Raw genomic sequence first — 17,309 nt, forward strand, 5'->3', positions numbered from 1 at the left:
TTTTCTTAGGGAATAGACTGAAGTTCACTATATTGTGCCTCATTTAATTTTGAGTGCAGCACATTTGCTTTTCTTCAGTCATCAGAAGCCTCCCTGCTCCAATCTCTGTGGCCATTCAAAAATTATAAAACTACCACCCTCTGCATCTTTGAAGGTATCCTGTTTTTTTCAGGGATTTTAATGGGTCAAGATTTCTAAGGATCAATTCTGTACCACTACTGTTATTTCCTCTCCTTCTTAAACTGACTCTAGGCACAAAGACACAAGCACAAGCTAAGGCTCCAGCAATTAACATTTCCCAACTGTGCGCACAGTAACTGGAAATTGAGGGGAGGCATCTTCTTGTATAAATCATGCACCATCATAAAAAAAAAAATCTAACTATGTAATAGGAATGAGGTTGTTAGGCAGCTGTCCTCAGAAACTTATACTGAAAGTGATCTAATTTTATTCAGGGATCTAAAGTTTTACTGTATAAAAAATGTAGTAATGACAATTTGAACAATCTAATCACAGGATCAGGAATGGAGAATAAAAAGGAAGAGAAGACCAGCCAAGAACAACCAGAAATATTCACGTCTCACTGGGACTAAGCTGAGAGGCTTACTCAGCTGAACGCCAGCACCCTTGGGCAGTTTCACAACCCATATTGCAGACACCTGCAACAAACAAGCCATAACTCTAGCCCAGAATCAACAAATAATCTTCTGGGTGTTCGTGCTGACGACAAAAACAGCGTGATGGTAACTGCCTTTGAGACAATTTGTCATTTGATGAATGTTGATTTCAAAAGCAGTTTCAGCTTAAAAACAGTCACAAGTGGCCCACAGACAGATGTCCTAGTGTACAGTATGGAAGGTAAAGCATACAGTAAAGCTAGGACCTATTTCAGACAGCATTGCCAGCCAAATAAGTGCGTGTCAGACTTAATAAGATTTAGATGCCTAACATCTGATCAGACAGATCTCATATCATTTGAGTACAAAAGGTAACCCTGGAAGTTTTCATGTGTAAAATATTTGAGAAAAAAACCACACATCCCTAATGTTTTCTGATTTTTTTTGCCTCTTATGAATAGATAACAAACTTGTGAAAAGCTTGTTACAGCTAGTGGTAAGTGATTTTCAAATATAGGTATAGGAAGTTAGAACCAAAGCTGTAAGTATTCCAAGGTATGCTCCAAATACATAGTTATGGGATAATACTTGAACCCTCATATCTTTTGCATGAGAATTTTGGCTTAACTATTTTTCTTCTTTTTCTATTTTCACTTTGTGGGAAATTCATCATTCATTTCTGCATTTTTAAATATATCTAATATTATGGAGAATTTGTTTGGATGAAATTAATATTAATTCTTTGTGGAATAAAAAACAAGTAGGTTTTAAAATGTCTTAGATCATGAATAAATATTTCAAGTATTTTGAGTTTTCTTTATGAGCAATTCCTAGCTTGCTGGTTTTGTCACTGAAACATTTACACTCCACTAGATGTGCTGAAGTAGCTTAATGATTCACTAAATAAATGCGTTCATTACTTATTTAGTACTGTACCAGATGAAAAGAAATCAGCCAGTGTCACCCACAGATTTTCCACTTTGTTAAAAATTATCATGATAGTATCAACATAGAAAAGGAGCAAGATGTATTTCTGGAGTTTTGAAAGTGAAGGGGTGAAATTTTGTATTTCTCCTTGTGCTGCAGCTGTTGATTATGGAATTTACTTCCTGTCATAAATGATTTGGCCTAAGAATTTCCACTCGAATGCCACTCACAGAAATGTTAATGACTTTTCAATCCGACGGGGTTTTTTTTGGGTGTCAGTGTGCTGCCTAAGTTCAAGGCACTGTCTTGGAATATGTGTATGCTCATAAATTAAATCAGCAGGTGATCAATGTTTAATATTTACACTGCAAACACCTTAAGATACTTTAACACCGAATTACATTTGTATTATCAGATTACTGTAGAAAACCTCTTGGACGAGTTTCTTATCTACAGCAATCCATGCTATGACTTTGATTTCAGTGGTGACCCATTGACAGGAAAACTATAATAAATTAAGGATCTAGCTTTTAATGGAAGAGAGGCAAAGGTCACAGAGGGATAAGAGTAAAAGGATGCTCTTTTGACATTTTCATCAGACTTTATTTGCTTTTTAAGATAGGTTACAGAAGAAGAAAACCTTCCAAGGTTTGTATTAACCTATCATGTGTGTTTGATATTACAAGGAGTTACAGTGTCACTACTAATGATAAGAATATTTAGGTGACAAGTTGCACAGCACAACCACTCAGTTTCCATTAGGATGAGTCTTTATTGCACAATTTTCAGCATAAAATCTAAAAAAACATGGGTTTATATATTTTAATTTTCCTCTATGGCTTCCATTTTATTATAAGGAAAGAATAGTGATTACTATAGCAGAAATTCTCAGTCACATGAGCAAGTCTTTCCTCTTCTGTTCTCTTCTGGTTTCATTAAAGGTGGTATTCCCACAGTAGGCATCAGAAATATGATAAGAAATCCTATTTTCCCATAGGATTACTTGTCTCATTGTATCAGTGCATCATTTGTTTCACAATCTGACCAAAAATAAGTGTTGAAAAACTCAGATTAGTTATTTTGAAGTACTAAGAATCTGTAGTTTAAACTGGGTTTCTATTGCATCTAATTTATTCAAATAAGCTAAAATAATCATCTTTTCCTGGCTATCCTAAAATCTGGACAAAAACCAAAAACTAAAATCAGATACTATGAACACTGAAAACAAGAAGAAAAAGAGGGTGAATAGTAAAATATAATACAACCACATTCAAATTTTCGTTCAGAATCGTATTTATAAAATTACGTTTTTAGAAATACAAAAGTCATCAGTAAAGTATGTGAAATTTCTTTGTTGCAATGTGTTTAAAAGCCACAAAATGGGACATTTGTGCAAATCACATTAACATTTGAATTATGTGATAAACTAAAGTCATAAATCTGAAAAAAAATTTCATAGGAATAAATATGTATAAGCCAAATAGAGGCTGAAAATGAATACAATTATTCAGGAAGAATTTTTAGTACTTTGACAGCAGTGAGGACTGTCATATTCTGATGAAAATTATTACCTATAATAGATTTTTATGTTTTTCTTAAAATTCTTTCCTTAGTTGTGCTGTGCCTAGACAAGCAAATCACATAAAGCACTATCAACAATAATTGCCTCAAACATAGGAAATACCTAAAAAAAAATCTCCTTAAATTTGTTTTTGGTAGCTATGCAGAGAATACTATCTGTTTAGATATTACCTAGCTTGGAAAACTAAGTAATTGGTCACCTTGCAGTAACCAGCTCTGTGGGATGCAGGATTTACAAGGATTCCATTTTCTTGTGCATCTGTATTCCAGGTATGAGAAATGTAATTCTTTCCTAATAAACTAGTAAAAGGCATGACAATTTTATGAGCTTCCCATTTTGCTCGGTAATAGACATCTCATTGTCAAGAATCCAAATTTTTCAAGAGAAAACACATGCTTGAGAAGTTTAGCTATGTGGGAACCCAGGACATCCCTCTGGATGCCCTGGATGGCTTGAGACCCTGGCAGGGGGCTCAAGAAGCCTTGGCACAGAGCCCAAGACACCTGTACCTTTGATTTTGGCCCCTGGGAAAAATTACCACACTTGCATGAAGAGTAACAAGCCACAAAAAGTAGAGTATAGTTAATCAAAAGGTGAAAAAGTAGAATTTTAAGGTTTTTTAGAATAAGGGTCTAGGGTGAAGATGGAGGAATCTGGCTGCGTTCTGTCCTTCTTTCACCTTCTTCCTAGCATCCATCTTCTGGGTGATGTTGGCATTTTTAGATTGGTTTAGAGTAGAACTAGACTGTACAATATAAGTGATAGGTACTGGATGATAATTGCAAATAATATTTACATAGTTTATAGTATAAAAAGATAATACTGCCCTGAAGGCGAGCAGTGTGCCTGGGACTGACCTGCTGAGAGGACCTCAGCTAGTCAGGGAAAGAACTTTTCGATTAGAAAAAGTAAACAACTTCTGGAAACCACAGAAGACGTCTCCAGACTCTTCCTCTGGTGCTCGGGCTGGGACACAGAGACTCTCAACATACACAGGTAGTCGGCTCAGGCTCCAGAGACACCACTGAACATAAGCTACAATAATATGAACAGCATTCTTTCTTTTTTTACATGGTAGAAACATAGTGAGTTGCAGTGAAGTACCTTATTTGTGGACATAAATAGGAAGCCCACTGCAATATCAACAGAAAGCGCTATCTTTCACATCTTTTGTATCTAAGTAAAAGTATTACACAACAGTACAAAGTTGTATCAAACTACAGATTGAACACAACAGCAGACATTATGTGAGTTCAGTCCATAGAAATTGGTACACATTCTAGATACTCTTCATTATTAAAATGAGTTTTGTCCATTTGCCATTTGAAAACTAGTCAGACTCTTTGAAGGTACTCACTTTTCTGAATATGTTAAAAACATTTCAGTGGAAATATAGCTGTTGGCCTATTCCAGACTTCTCCAGGAATAAAAAAAAATCATTATAAACATATCCAGAATGCAAATCTCTGCATTGGGTTGAGAAGGAGGTCAGGAAAAAAAATGTAGAAGGGGATACATTAATTTGAGAATAAATAAGTTCAGTGGAGAACCTAAGCTGAACTCTTTCAAAGAAATCTGTCTATAAGGAGACAGTATGAGCTCAGAAATTATTTTACTTTCTATTAAATAACTCATAAACAAAGAAATTTTCAAGGAAAAGGGAAAAAAAAGAACAGATACTGAGAATCTACTAAACCAGGAGCTCAGCATGTAGCATGAGAAGCAGAAATAGACATTTTGTCCCTTAAGTAACCTTGATAAATAAACCTTGACCTATTAGAGAGTGAAAGGTAGTGCTCTACCTCTTGGTGTAGAGCATCCATACCAATGCCAGTAAAAATTGTTTTATTCTACAGGGTAAGGACAGGACAGTTAGAAAGCAGAGGACCAGTCCAAAGGATTTAAAAGGAGGTCAGAAATACTGATTTTATGTTGTAAAATCACATCATGAAAATTATTTCTAAAGGAAATTTTTTTAAATGCTGCAATATTTGGATTATTTGGAATAATAAGTAGCTGGGACTTCTAAATTTCTCAAGTTCCTATATTGTGAGACTGAGTAATATTTATTCAGCTGTGTTTCTTTCTTCTTAAGGAATAGAGGCTATTTGTACTCCATACAGGATATTATATGGCAGTTGTATCTATTTTATTTTTAAATTTTATCTGTAATAATAAGTCAAGCAGAGAAGATTGTCTGATTCTAAGGTCAACATTTCATCTTCAGCTACTGCACATCTAAACTTCACATTGAAGGTTATAGAACTCTATAGCACACAAGATACCACCATCTAAACACCGAATTGAGTTGAATATATGAGGTGGTACAGTGATGGCTGCATCTGTCGCAAACAGGTAAGATTGAGCTCATTTTACATCAGACACCAAAGAGGATACAGTAGAAACTGCTTTTTATATCCTATGCAGACAGTTGTGTTGGCACTAGTCAGTTTTCTCCTAGTAATCTACTTAACAGTATGTGTAATCTCTTAATCGGAGTGGCTTTGAACCTTTGGTTGCCAGTTGCAAGGACACTGTCCCAGCCACCATTCTGGAATGATAATATAGCTGGACCTTTAAGGAGAAACTGCAAAATTAATGGAATGTCATAAAACAAAAGAAATTGACCTTCCAGTTGAAAGACAATACTCCCAAGGAAGGCAGATCCCCAAAGCTGCTGAAGAGAGCTTCATGGTGAACTTCATGGAGATGCTTACTGTGCAGTCCTAATTTAAGCTCTTATTCAATCACACCCTCTTATTCACTGTTTCAACAGTCAGCTCTAGGCTGTTCTTCACCCAGGATATGAGAACATTTGCCACTGCTAGAGGAAAATATATACAGGGATAGTTGCCTCAAAGAAAGACAGAGAAAAAAGAGTACCTCATTTATATCTTCCAAAGCAGACTTTGTTAGGAGACATCTTTTCTGTACAAAGAGACAGAGCCCACAAATAAGCCAAACCACACTGCTGTAATCACTAGGCTTAACAGCAGGCAGGGAATAACAAAGTCTGGCCAGTCAACCAGACAATTTCTATGAAAACACAGGGGAAAGAAAGAAACCAGATAGAAGTATCTCTGTCTCCACAGGATTTGTGCTGAGAATGCAAATGGATGCTGAATCAAAATTATATTGTGGGAGGGCACCTATCCAAGAGCAGAAGGCAGAGCAAACAGAAATATTTATCAGAGTGTCTTGGATCACCAGCAAGTCAAAACAGGATTTTATCAGTTTTCCTGAAGACACATTTAGCCAGAAATTTACAAGATAATGTCTGTCTTTTTGTTTTCAAATAAAAGAAAGTTCAATCAACAACACAAACCATTCACAAACTGAACTAACTGTGCCTGAAAAGAAAGCCTTAGGCTGAGCTTAAACTGAGCTTAACTTCAAGAGGTTAATAATAACTTCAAATGAACCAACCCAGAATATGAATATGAGCAAGCACAATGCTCTGTAGTAAGTAAGGACCAGAGAGTGTATAACTGTTCAAAGCATCTTAAAAAAAAAAAAAATAGAGACAAAAGTCAGCATTTTGCAGGGGGGGTGGGGGGTGGGGGGAAGGCTGGAATAAGGAAGATATCTCACTTATAATTTTGCCTGCCTCTGCATAAAATATGAAGGTACAGGTTAGCCCAACCCACTTATCGTGATAACAACTCTCACAGATAGTGGTGGGTGCAATGAAAGCTGTCAAGAATAGGGAAAATATGAAGAATCTTTAAAGATTAAAAAATAAATGAAAGTGAAAATATGATACTCTAGTAAGATCTGTTGAGCTCTTCTGTCAAACAGAGGAGAAAAATTCCATGAAAGAAGAAATTATCTATGTAAACTTTATCTATACCCAACACAAATTGAAGTCAAGACTGTCCTGCTTCCCTCACATCTACATCAAACCCAAACACCTTGCAAGCTATCTATAAAGAAATTAAATATAGCATTGATGTGTCTGCCTGAAGTTGGAAACTGCAAGTTATTGAACTGTGCAGAGGTTAATAAATACACAATGGGTATCCAAGGAAATAAGTCAGAGCTGTGAGTCTTGATGAGCCTTTTTTTTAAACATGCAAACCTTTGGGATGCAATGTGTACATGGCACAGTGAGACTGACAGCTCTGATCAAATATAACATAAGCACTGTTCAAACATTGTAATTTAGTTATTACTCACCAGGTCTGTATAACCTGTAGAGAAAATAGTCTGATGTTATACTACATTATATTACTATAAACAGGAAGAGACTCAAGCTATTTCAATGTAAGGAAAAAAAAAATTAAAAATGGAAGCTGATGAACCTCTATGTAAAATGTCTTATTAATGCATTTTTAAAAAATAACTTCTACTTACTCAGTGAAAATAAAAAGGATGCAAAATGGACAAACCTAGCGCCCAGAAATGCCAAAGTTTTCCTATGCAATTATAGCTGCTCCCTTGTGTCTGTCTACATGTTATGACAATGTAATTGCTTGATCACCTACTAATTTTCAAATGATACATTAGAAAATCTTGCAATAACTTTTACAGCTCTTATGAGGCCCATTTTGTAAGGAATTTTTTCCTGGGGACTTCCCCTGATTCACCAGGTGTCTTGGTAAATAAAGGTTATTCATGGTCTTTCCCATACAAAAAACTTGTGCATTTATAAAAAGATTTCTGAAAAAATGCATTATATACTTTTATCACAAAAATTATATGTAAATGTGAAAGTGAAGACAAATTTGTCACCCTACAAAAGTCTGCAAATAGCTTCAGTGAATCTCAATGTTCTTTATCAACCTCCCACCCCCTTTCTCTCTCTGTCTTCTTTATTGTGGTTCTAGGAAGATTAACTACAGATTGATAATACCAACCAAACCCATTCAATAGCTTCAACTGGGGACGTATCTGCTCAAGAAGTTTTCAGAATTTCTTTCCATAAAACACCTGTTCTATGGAAAAATGTAAAACACCCTGAAGTTCTGGGTTTTTTCCCTTCACCTCTGTGTAGGAGTAATTTCCAAAGAATGACTTATCATTCATATAGTGACGATACCATGGCCAGCAGCCAAAAAACAGCATTACAAGTTGCCTGCTAAGCAGGTAATCTAGTGTGTGTGGGAGGGAAACAGGGTTGTACTGAGCTTCTTATTTAACCAACTCCTAGGGAGTGTCACTGACCAGGAACACCACAAATTATGGAAACAGGAACTCTGCAGTCAGTGAGGCAGTTCACCTTAGAGAAAAAACAAAGGAGCTTGCAGTTATTTTCTCAGACAGCACAGGTCTGCAAGAGTCAGCACAATGACGATGTTGGCATTCCACAACACCTGGTCCCCAGCAGGAGCCAGACTGACTCCTCCTGGTGCAGAAGTCTTCACAGAGATGAAGCTCCTGGAAGGGATCTTAATCATGCAGGTCTCAGACTGCAGAGAGTGCCGGCTGCTTCTCTCCAAGACTCCACTAGAGGTGATGGTGTCCGCAGCTGTATGCGGAATGCTCTGCTCAAATCATTGAGCTGCCAAGACTGCATAATGTTGGAGAGAGTGAATGGGAAGAAGTCTACAAGCTCTTCATGAAGATTTGTCAGAGGCCATCCAGAAGCTACATTTGAGTCAGTGGTGGCTGGAAATATCACCAGAAAACCAACAGAAAGAACGCTCCTTCTATTGCTGTGCATGTGGAACTGAAGGACACTTGCCATTGGCAAACAAGAACATCAGGCCATGCAACAGGAATATAAAGAAGTTTTAATAAACATCTATTATATACTGCCTCAACTAGAATAGGACCTGAGAAAGAAGCCTCGTGATTGCAGGACCAGGTCTTTGGCAGGGGTAGGAGGGAGGAGGCAGGCTTAAATCACTCCAGGATCTGCTGCAAGGGTAGCATGGAGGTGTGTAAGCAGTCCAAGAGTCCAGGAATTCTCTGGAATCCAAGAGGACAGGCTTTCAGCACAGGGGATACGTGAGATTGTCTGCAAAGGTAATCTGATAAGTCTTTTACAAACAAGTAAGGAAAAACTGATTGGTGACATAAATATCAGTGGTTACTTGGGCTGCAGTGACCATGGTGATGGGAATTCAAGATCCTGAGAGAGTAAATAAAGGCAAGAATCAACATAAAGACCTTTGATCTTGGAGTAGATTTTGACCTGTTTAGGGATTTTCTTGGCAGGATTTCATCCGAGACTGCCTTGAAGAACAAAAAGAGACCGGGAAAGCTGACTGATCTTCAAAGACATCTTCCGTAAAATGTAAAAATGGCTCCATTATGGTGTTCTAGAACTTAAGCAGATACAGTAGAATGTCAGTCTGAGTTAACAGGGAACTCCTGATTGATCTCAAATACAAAAAAAAAAAATAAAAGCAAGTGTACAGAAGGTGGAAGTAAAGACAAGGTATCTAGAATGAGGACAAGTTATATTGGAGGATTACAGAGACACTGCTGCAGGGAAGAAACTGAGAAAGCAAAAGCTCTGTTAGGCTTTAAATTGGCAAAGGACCAAAAAGGTGACAAGAGCTTTTGAAAGTAAAAAAAAAAGCAAGAGTAAGTAATATGAGTAATATGTGGACTCATTGCGAATAACTCGAGGTCAAAGTAATAAAGGATATAGAAAATGCTTGAGTAATCAATGCTTTCTTTGTCTCAGAATTTACTGGCAATGCATGCTCCCAGTCCCTTGTCCCTTCCAGGACCCTGGGCCCATCTGCAGAGTTTGTGGCAGTCAAGTGCTACTCATGCTAGAGGAGGAGTGATCTGATAATAATTTGAACAAGTGAAGCATCCACATGCATCCAGTACAGCTGAGGGAGATGGCTACTCTCACTGCACGGCTACTCTATACAATTTTTCGTCTTGATGATCAGGGAAAATTCTTGATGGCTGGAAAAATGCAAATATCATAATAATCTTCAGGAAGGTTGAGAAATAAGATTGTAGGAACAATAGACTAGTCAGCCTCACACCAGTCCCCAGGAAAACTGCAGAACAGATCCTCCTGGAAATAATTTCTGGCACATGATGGAAATCAACATGTTTAGGAATAGTCAGTGTGTTTCTTCAAAATAAGACGTTTGACTAATCTGATTGCCTTCTGAGGGTAAGAGGAGAACACTGAGCGCTGTTTAACTTAGTTTTAGAAAAGCTTTTGACGTAATCTCCCATAGCAGCTTCATAGAAAGGAAACAGAGGTACTGGATGGGTGGATTACAAAGTGCATGTAGAGCTGGCTGTGGTCAGCACCTCAAAGTCTACCTGGCAGCTGGGGTAATCCTGAAGGATGGGTGGATAGCTGGGATGATTGTAAGGAAGCAGTGAAAGTTCCACTGTTCCACAAGTACGGGAAAGCCAAGAGCAGAGAACTACAACACAGGCAGCAGGGCAGGAGCCTGGACAGTAAGAACCCAGTCCACAAGCACCTAAATGAGGCAAGTTAGGTCTGGCTGTGGTATCCAGCCTCAGAACATTGTGCAGTGACCAAAAAGCAGGTCTGCAGTGAAGAAGAGTATGTCAAGACAGGAATACAGTGCACAGATCAGGATCTAAACTTGGACCATCAGGGCTCATGATCAGACACTGCAACACAGTGGGAGCTGTAGCTCAGGTGAGAGCCAAACAGTTGAGCTGCAGTTCTGAGTAGCTCTCAAGACTAGGGAGTCAGGCTTTCCTGATGCTTTGTTTCAGAGCTGTCCGGGACCACTCTGTCCAAGGAAGTCAAAGGAAGGGGAACAGCCCTCCACTGCGCTACCCCTAAGTTGACCCTGAGCCCAGTGACCCAGACCTCCAGGAGGCAGGATTTTCTCAGGGCCTTCACACTGATTCTACTGCTGTCTTTATTCAAGACTAGAATGACAGAATGGGGTTTACTTTCAGTTTTGTGAATTATGTCACCAAAAGGAACAGTTGACAAAGGTGGAAGGCTGGGCTTCCATTTGGAGTGACCTTAAGAGGCAGGGAGACTTGCTGACACGTAGAGAAGGAGGCAGCAGAAGCAGCAAGGGAAAAAACTAACTGGCAGCAAGGCAGGCAGAGGTAGACCTCACAAAAAAGGATCCAGAAGGCTGAGTCATTAAATCTGGATCAGGATCAGGTCTGGACAGAGCAAACAGATGTAGCTCAAAAGTCTGCTCCCTCAAGGCAGGCCCAATGCCATGTTGGATAGAATCGAAGTCAAACCAGAGATTCTGGGCTGGGGTCAGCATTAAAAAGATACAAGATCAGGCACAGATGTAGATGCTACACAACAGTACAGGTAGGGCACACAAATACACCCTCTGCTAGAAAGCAGTTCCCAAGAAAATGGATGGGCATTTTTGTCTTGCTTTGCAACAGCTCTTACAATGAGGGAGCTGACCTCAGGTTGAGCCAGCTATATTCCTCAGCTCAGCCAACTAAATTACTAGAAGTGGGGAATGTGCTCAGGAACCTGGCAACATCTTATGAAATTCAGCAAAGGCAAATGCAAAATCCTGCATCTAGGATATAACACTGTAATGGCACAGACTGACTATCTAGAATGCGGGTAGAATTTCCTTTCCTGTAGAAAGGAACCTAGGTTTAGGATGATGAGTGTGAATAAGCAGTGCAATACTGCAGCAATGCAAGCTTAAATATACATAGGGTTGCATTAGTAAGAACATAACCAGCAGGTTAGTTAAAGTGCTTACTCTCCTCTCCCTGGCACTTGCAAGACTACTTTTGGAGAGTTGTGTCAAGTATGGGTGTCTGCAGTATAACAAACACATGACAAACTGGCAGAGTCCATCAGAGGCCATCAAGATTGTTATGAAGTGAGAACACATGACATAACAAAGCTTGAGAGCACCAGGCTTATTCACTTGTAAAAGGAGACTGGTGACAGCTAATGTCTGTCTTCAACTAGGTAGTAGGTGAGGACAGAGTAAATAGACCCAGGCTGTTTGGATATACACAGTGAAAATAGGAGTGGCAATGAACAAAAAATTACAGGAGAGCAAATTACTGGTAAGTACAAGGGGAAAAAAGTCACCAAAAAAGTTAGTATGGCCTAACACTGGAAGAAGCTTGCCAGAGAAACTTCAGATATGCAAAACTTGACTGGATAAAAGTTCTTCAACAACTTAAGTTACTCGCAGTAACTTGAGGATTGGAGAGGTCAGAGAAGGGAGATTTAGAGCAGGTAACTTCCAAGGACCCTGACAGTCTAAATCTATGTATGCACATCATTGTCAGCTCAGATTCTAGGAATGTCTTAGAATGTATTTTGAAAACAAGACTTGGAATCATGGTCTGTATGTAGTTTTTATTATAAGGTTATAATAAGCCTGTAAATACTGTTCACCATAATGAAGAATGGATATTAATGTCTCACTGTCCACATGGAAAATGGTGCCATGTGGGCTTCTGCAGGGGTGACCAAGGTTTAATACTATATAATAATGTCATTAATGATCTGGATGATGGAATGCAGTGTGTGCTTATTAAATCTGCAAACAATTCTGGGCTGGAAGCAGCTGTTTACCTTGGAGGACAAGATTAGAATTCAAAATGATCTTGACAAACTATAGGAATGGTCTGAGAAAAATAGGATGCTATTGTACAGACACAAGTGTGGGGCATTACTTTTAGTAGACATACTAAATTGCACAAATTCAGAATGTGCCTCATCCAGCTTGTTTGCACTTTTGCTGAACATTATTCAGGGGCAAGAGAGGATCACAAGCTGGGTAAGAGTCAACAATGTCATGTTGCAGCAATAAAAGCAAACAACACTGGCATTTTTTTTCTTTAAAAGTTGTAATCTGCAATACATAAGAAATGAGAAATAATCTCTTCACAGTACTGGAGGGTCTCAGCTATAGTAGCCAGTCGAGTTTTAAGTGCTACCTCAGTAAAGATGCTTTACAATTAACGCAAGATCATGACTTTAAGCCCTATTGACATTCTGATGACAGGGTAATAATTTTGACTTACTTTCTTGGTGAAACTGTAAACATCCAGAAACATCCTTTTCTTAAGTATCACATCCCTTCTTTTACAGTCATAGATGGAAATCATTAAGTCATTATCCATAAAATATCCAGAAAGGTAATCCTAAAGCAAGGAAAAATATATAATGCTTGGAAATTGAGGAAAAAGTGTTTCACAGCTCTTTTCTAGGTGATAGATACGGGTTTTTTTGGTGGTGGTGGTTTTTGGGGGGTTTTTGGCAGTAATGACAGAAAACAAAAAAACTATCCTGAATAACACCTTTTCATTTTAATGAAATCAAACAAAAAACTAAATAAATTCCTTTGGATAAATCTGCATACCTTTTCACTCAGGAAATTTCTCAGATACCAGTTGCTTTGCAGGAATATAACAAACATGTTTACTAGGTGTTGTTTTTGGGTTTTTTTAGTAAACTATTTCCAGAGTTAAAGATATAATAGCTAAATACATAAACCGGGAAGGTAATCACAGAATCATTAAATCATAGAATGGGACATTCAGAGATTATCTGGTCCTGCCTTTTGTGGGAAGGAGAGCCTAGATGGGACATCTAGAACTCTGTCTGGTTACATCTTGGAAACCTCCAGTGATGGGGATTCTACCACATCCCTGGGGGTGTTGTTCTAGCTAATGAGTGCTCTCAATGAAAAAAAAATTATTTCTTATGTCAACTTTTCCAGTAAAACTTGTACCCACTGCCTGTCTTCTCCACATGAGTCCTTATGAAGGAATCTCTGTCATCTTTGTAGATGTTTTTTAAGTACTGGAATATTGTGATGACGTCTCCCCTGAGCATTCTCTTCTCCACAGAAAAAATTAATAACTCCTTCATCCTTTCCTTGTGGGGTGTGTTCTCCAGCCTGTGACCACCTTTGCAGCCCTGGTTTGGATCCTTTTCGGTCTGTCCTCATCTTTCTTGAGCTGTGGTGCCCAGAGTGAGATTCTGACTGCAACCTGACAAGTGCTGAGTGGAGTGTGAAATAATGTCAAATACTCACAGTTACTGTAGATTCCTGCTGATAATATCAGTGATATATCAATAAATTCAGTGCTCTCTGATAATGAAATTTGACCATCAATTGCATATACGTTGTTGCGATAAACTAGCCTATCAATTTTAACCCTTCCATTCATCTTTCCTCCTTGGTTCTAAACTATAAACGTTAAGGCCTTAAAGGTATAATTTAATGGCATGTGTTAGAAAATGTGTTTCTAATAACATACAAGGCTTAGGAATCCTTTTTGTGTCCTATTGTTGCTCACACTGCAGCATACAGACAAAGTGTGTGAACAACATCCTTTCTGTCTAAACATTTATTTGGTTTCAAGTAGCTAAAGTGAAAGCATGCAGAGCACATAAAATAAACATAATTTGTTGATGAATTAGGTCTTTTTCTTCAACAAATATATGCTTCATAGCAACAATTAGTTCATTGCATTATGGCAGTGTTTTCACCAAAAGTTAATTCCCATCATCTGTTATTGTCTAGAAACACACTAAAAGGAGCGTGTCAGAAGTAACAATAATTTACATGTTTTCAACCCTAATTAGAGTTCAGAATTTTTTAAATTAAATATTTTATGCTAAAAAAAGCTCATAGAAATCTAGTTTTTAAAAGTTTCTTGGACTAGCAATGGCAGAATGGACTGACTTCACTGGGATTTGGCTACAGTGATGATCATGAAAGGATAATTCTTAAAGTTAGCTGGCAGCATGACGTGTGCATGAAAGAAAGAGTGCTTGAAAAAGAGTAGAGAATATAAGGGGAGGAGAGAAGACTAGCAGGGTTTTTCTTAAAATCCTGTTGTCTTGAAAATAGATCTTTGTGGGCCCTCATGTTAACACATTCCCATTATGCAAGAGCCAACAATATAGATTGAGGCATCTACAGATCAAGGAGTAAAGGTATCACTATCAATGAAATGAAAAATCAGTTATGGAGAACCAACAAAGAGGTCAATATTAATAATTTGCCTTCATAATAATTATGCTAATAATAACCTCAATACAAAAAATTATTGTATTAATTTCATTACTTAAAAGGCTGTCATGCTGGTTATGCTTGCAAAGTATAAGAAAGATGAACATAAAATGTCCAAATGGAATAAGTAGCTCAAACTTGTGGTTTTAAAGCATGATTTGTGAAACAACCACAGAATAAACTCTTTCAAAGCCAAGAACCTAAACTATGCATTAATGCAACAAATTGTGCTGCATGTTTTCTGTAAAAAAACTTACAAATTCTGCTATTTACATCTATGCAAATTTTATTATGATTATACCCTAATAAAAGAAATGAAGAAAAAAAAAGTTGAATACATATGAATACATATCTTCATTTAAAAGTAAAAGTTCCATTTTATGTAGATCGGTTACTGTTTGACTACTCAGACTATTACCTCTTTTTACTCTAAAAGCTTACATTTAATGAATTATTCTCAGTAGAATTTATAACCAATCAGAACAAACATACAGTAATTTCACGATTATAAGCCGCACTGAGTATAAGCCGCACTTCTGGGTTTCAGCAACTTTTTGTTTTTTTGTCCATATATAACCCGCACCTGATTATAAGTCGCATGTTACAATACAGAGTGTGATAAAAGGTATCTGTTCTATCACCATCTGTTGAGGGTGGGGACAGTGATCCTTATCTCAATGGCAGATGTTCTGATAATGGGCCATCCATTGAAACCAGGTGGGGCATTGTTCTTTATCTTTTCAAAACCCGTCCTTCCTCCAGGGAGTCATTTTCTGCTAATGGCCCATTGAGTCCCACTGTGGGACTGATAAAATTACTGCATCCCATTGGAAGTTGCTCTAGCCAGGGGGAAGAGCCCAACATTTCTTATCAAGATAAAAACAGAGGTTTTGGGACACTAAGGTAGCCCCTTTCTCCACTGGACTCCAGAGGAAAACCGGATTTCTCCACATCACCACTGGACCTCCAGAGGGAAACTGCACCTTCTACAGGAGCACTGCTCCAGCTGAGCCACATCTGTCACTGCAGGAGGATGCAGCCACCATTTAATGGGACTGCTACCAACACCCTGCCTGACAGGGTGTCAGGTTGTACTCTGACTTTGTCTGGGTTTGGAGTTTGTTTCTTTGTAGTACTGTATTTCTATTTTGATTTCCCTAGAAAAGAACTGTTATTCCTAATTTCCATATTTTTGCCTGAAAGCCCCTTGATTTCCAAATTATAATAATTTGGAGAGAGGGGTTTATATTCTCCATTTCAAAGAGAAGTTCCTGCCTTTCTCAGCAGACACCTGTCCTCCAAACTAAAACAGCAACTTTTTGTTCTTTGTCCATATATAAGCCGCACCTGATTATAAGCCGCACTTTGGGTTCGGAACAAAATTTTAGTCAAAATGGTGTGACTTATAATCGTGAAATTACTGTAATGTCTATTCTATTTTTAGTACTGTGTGTGTAAAAATCAGATTAATATAGATTAATATAAACTTCTTACAGATAATAACTATATTTTTCAACATTTTTACTGAATTATTTGGATAACCTATTGCAATAAAACCAAAACAACTCCTTAAAGTCATCTTCATCTGCTTCACTGTGATTGAAATGTAGAGAATCTCACTTGGAAGGTCTGTTACAATGTTTCTGAAATTGCAAACGGTATAACAAAACTTGCCTCGAGAAATACATACAAGGTATTTCTTTAATATTACTCTCTTTCACGACTAAAGTAAGAAATTGTATAAAAAGCACGTAGAAATTATTTACAGTTAGAGCAGCAAAAAGTCCTTGCCAGTTTATTTTTTTAACCTCTGCTTTAATGCACCCTGTCATGTGGTTGTTAAAACCAGTGAACGAAACACCTCTGAGCCGTGTGGTGTGATTGACATGCTGGAGGGACAGGAAGCCATCCAGAGGGACCTTGACCAGCTTGAAAGTTGAGCCTGTGCCATCCATGTGAAGTTCAACAAGGCCAAGTGCAAGGTCCTGCACCTGACTCAGGGCAATTCCCAAGCACAAATACAAGCTCAGCAGATAATGGATTGAGGACAGCTCTGAAGAGAAAGGCTTGGGGAGGCTAGTGGATGAGAGGTTGCACATGAGCCAGCAATGTGCACTCACAGCCCAGGAAGCCAAACATATCCTGGGCTGTGTCCAAAGCAGTGTGACAGAAGGTGAAGGGAGAGGATTCTCTGCCTCCACTTTGCTCAGGAGAGATCACATCTGCAGTACTGCGTCCACCTCTGAT

The sequence above is a fragment of the Catharus ustulatus genome, chromosome 2, assembly GCF_009819885.2.
Source record: "Catharus ustulatus isolate bCatUst1 chromosome 2, bCatUst1.pri.v2, whole genome shotgun sequence".
NCBI classification, from domain to species: domain Eukaryota; kingdom Metazoa; phylum Chordata; class Aves; order Passeriformes; family Turdidae; genus Catharus; species Catharus ustulatus.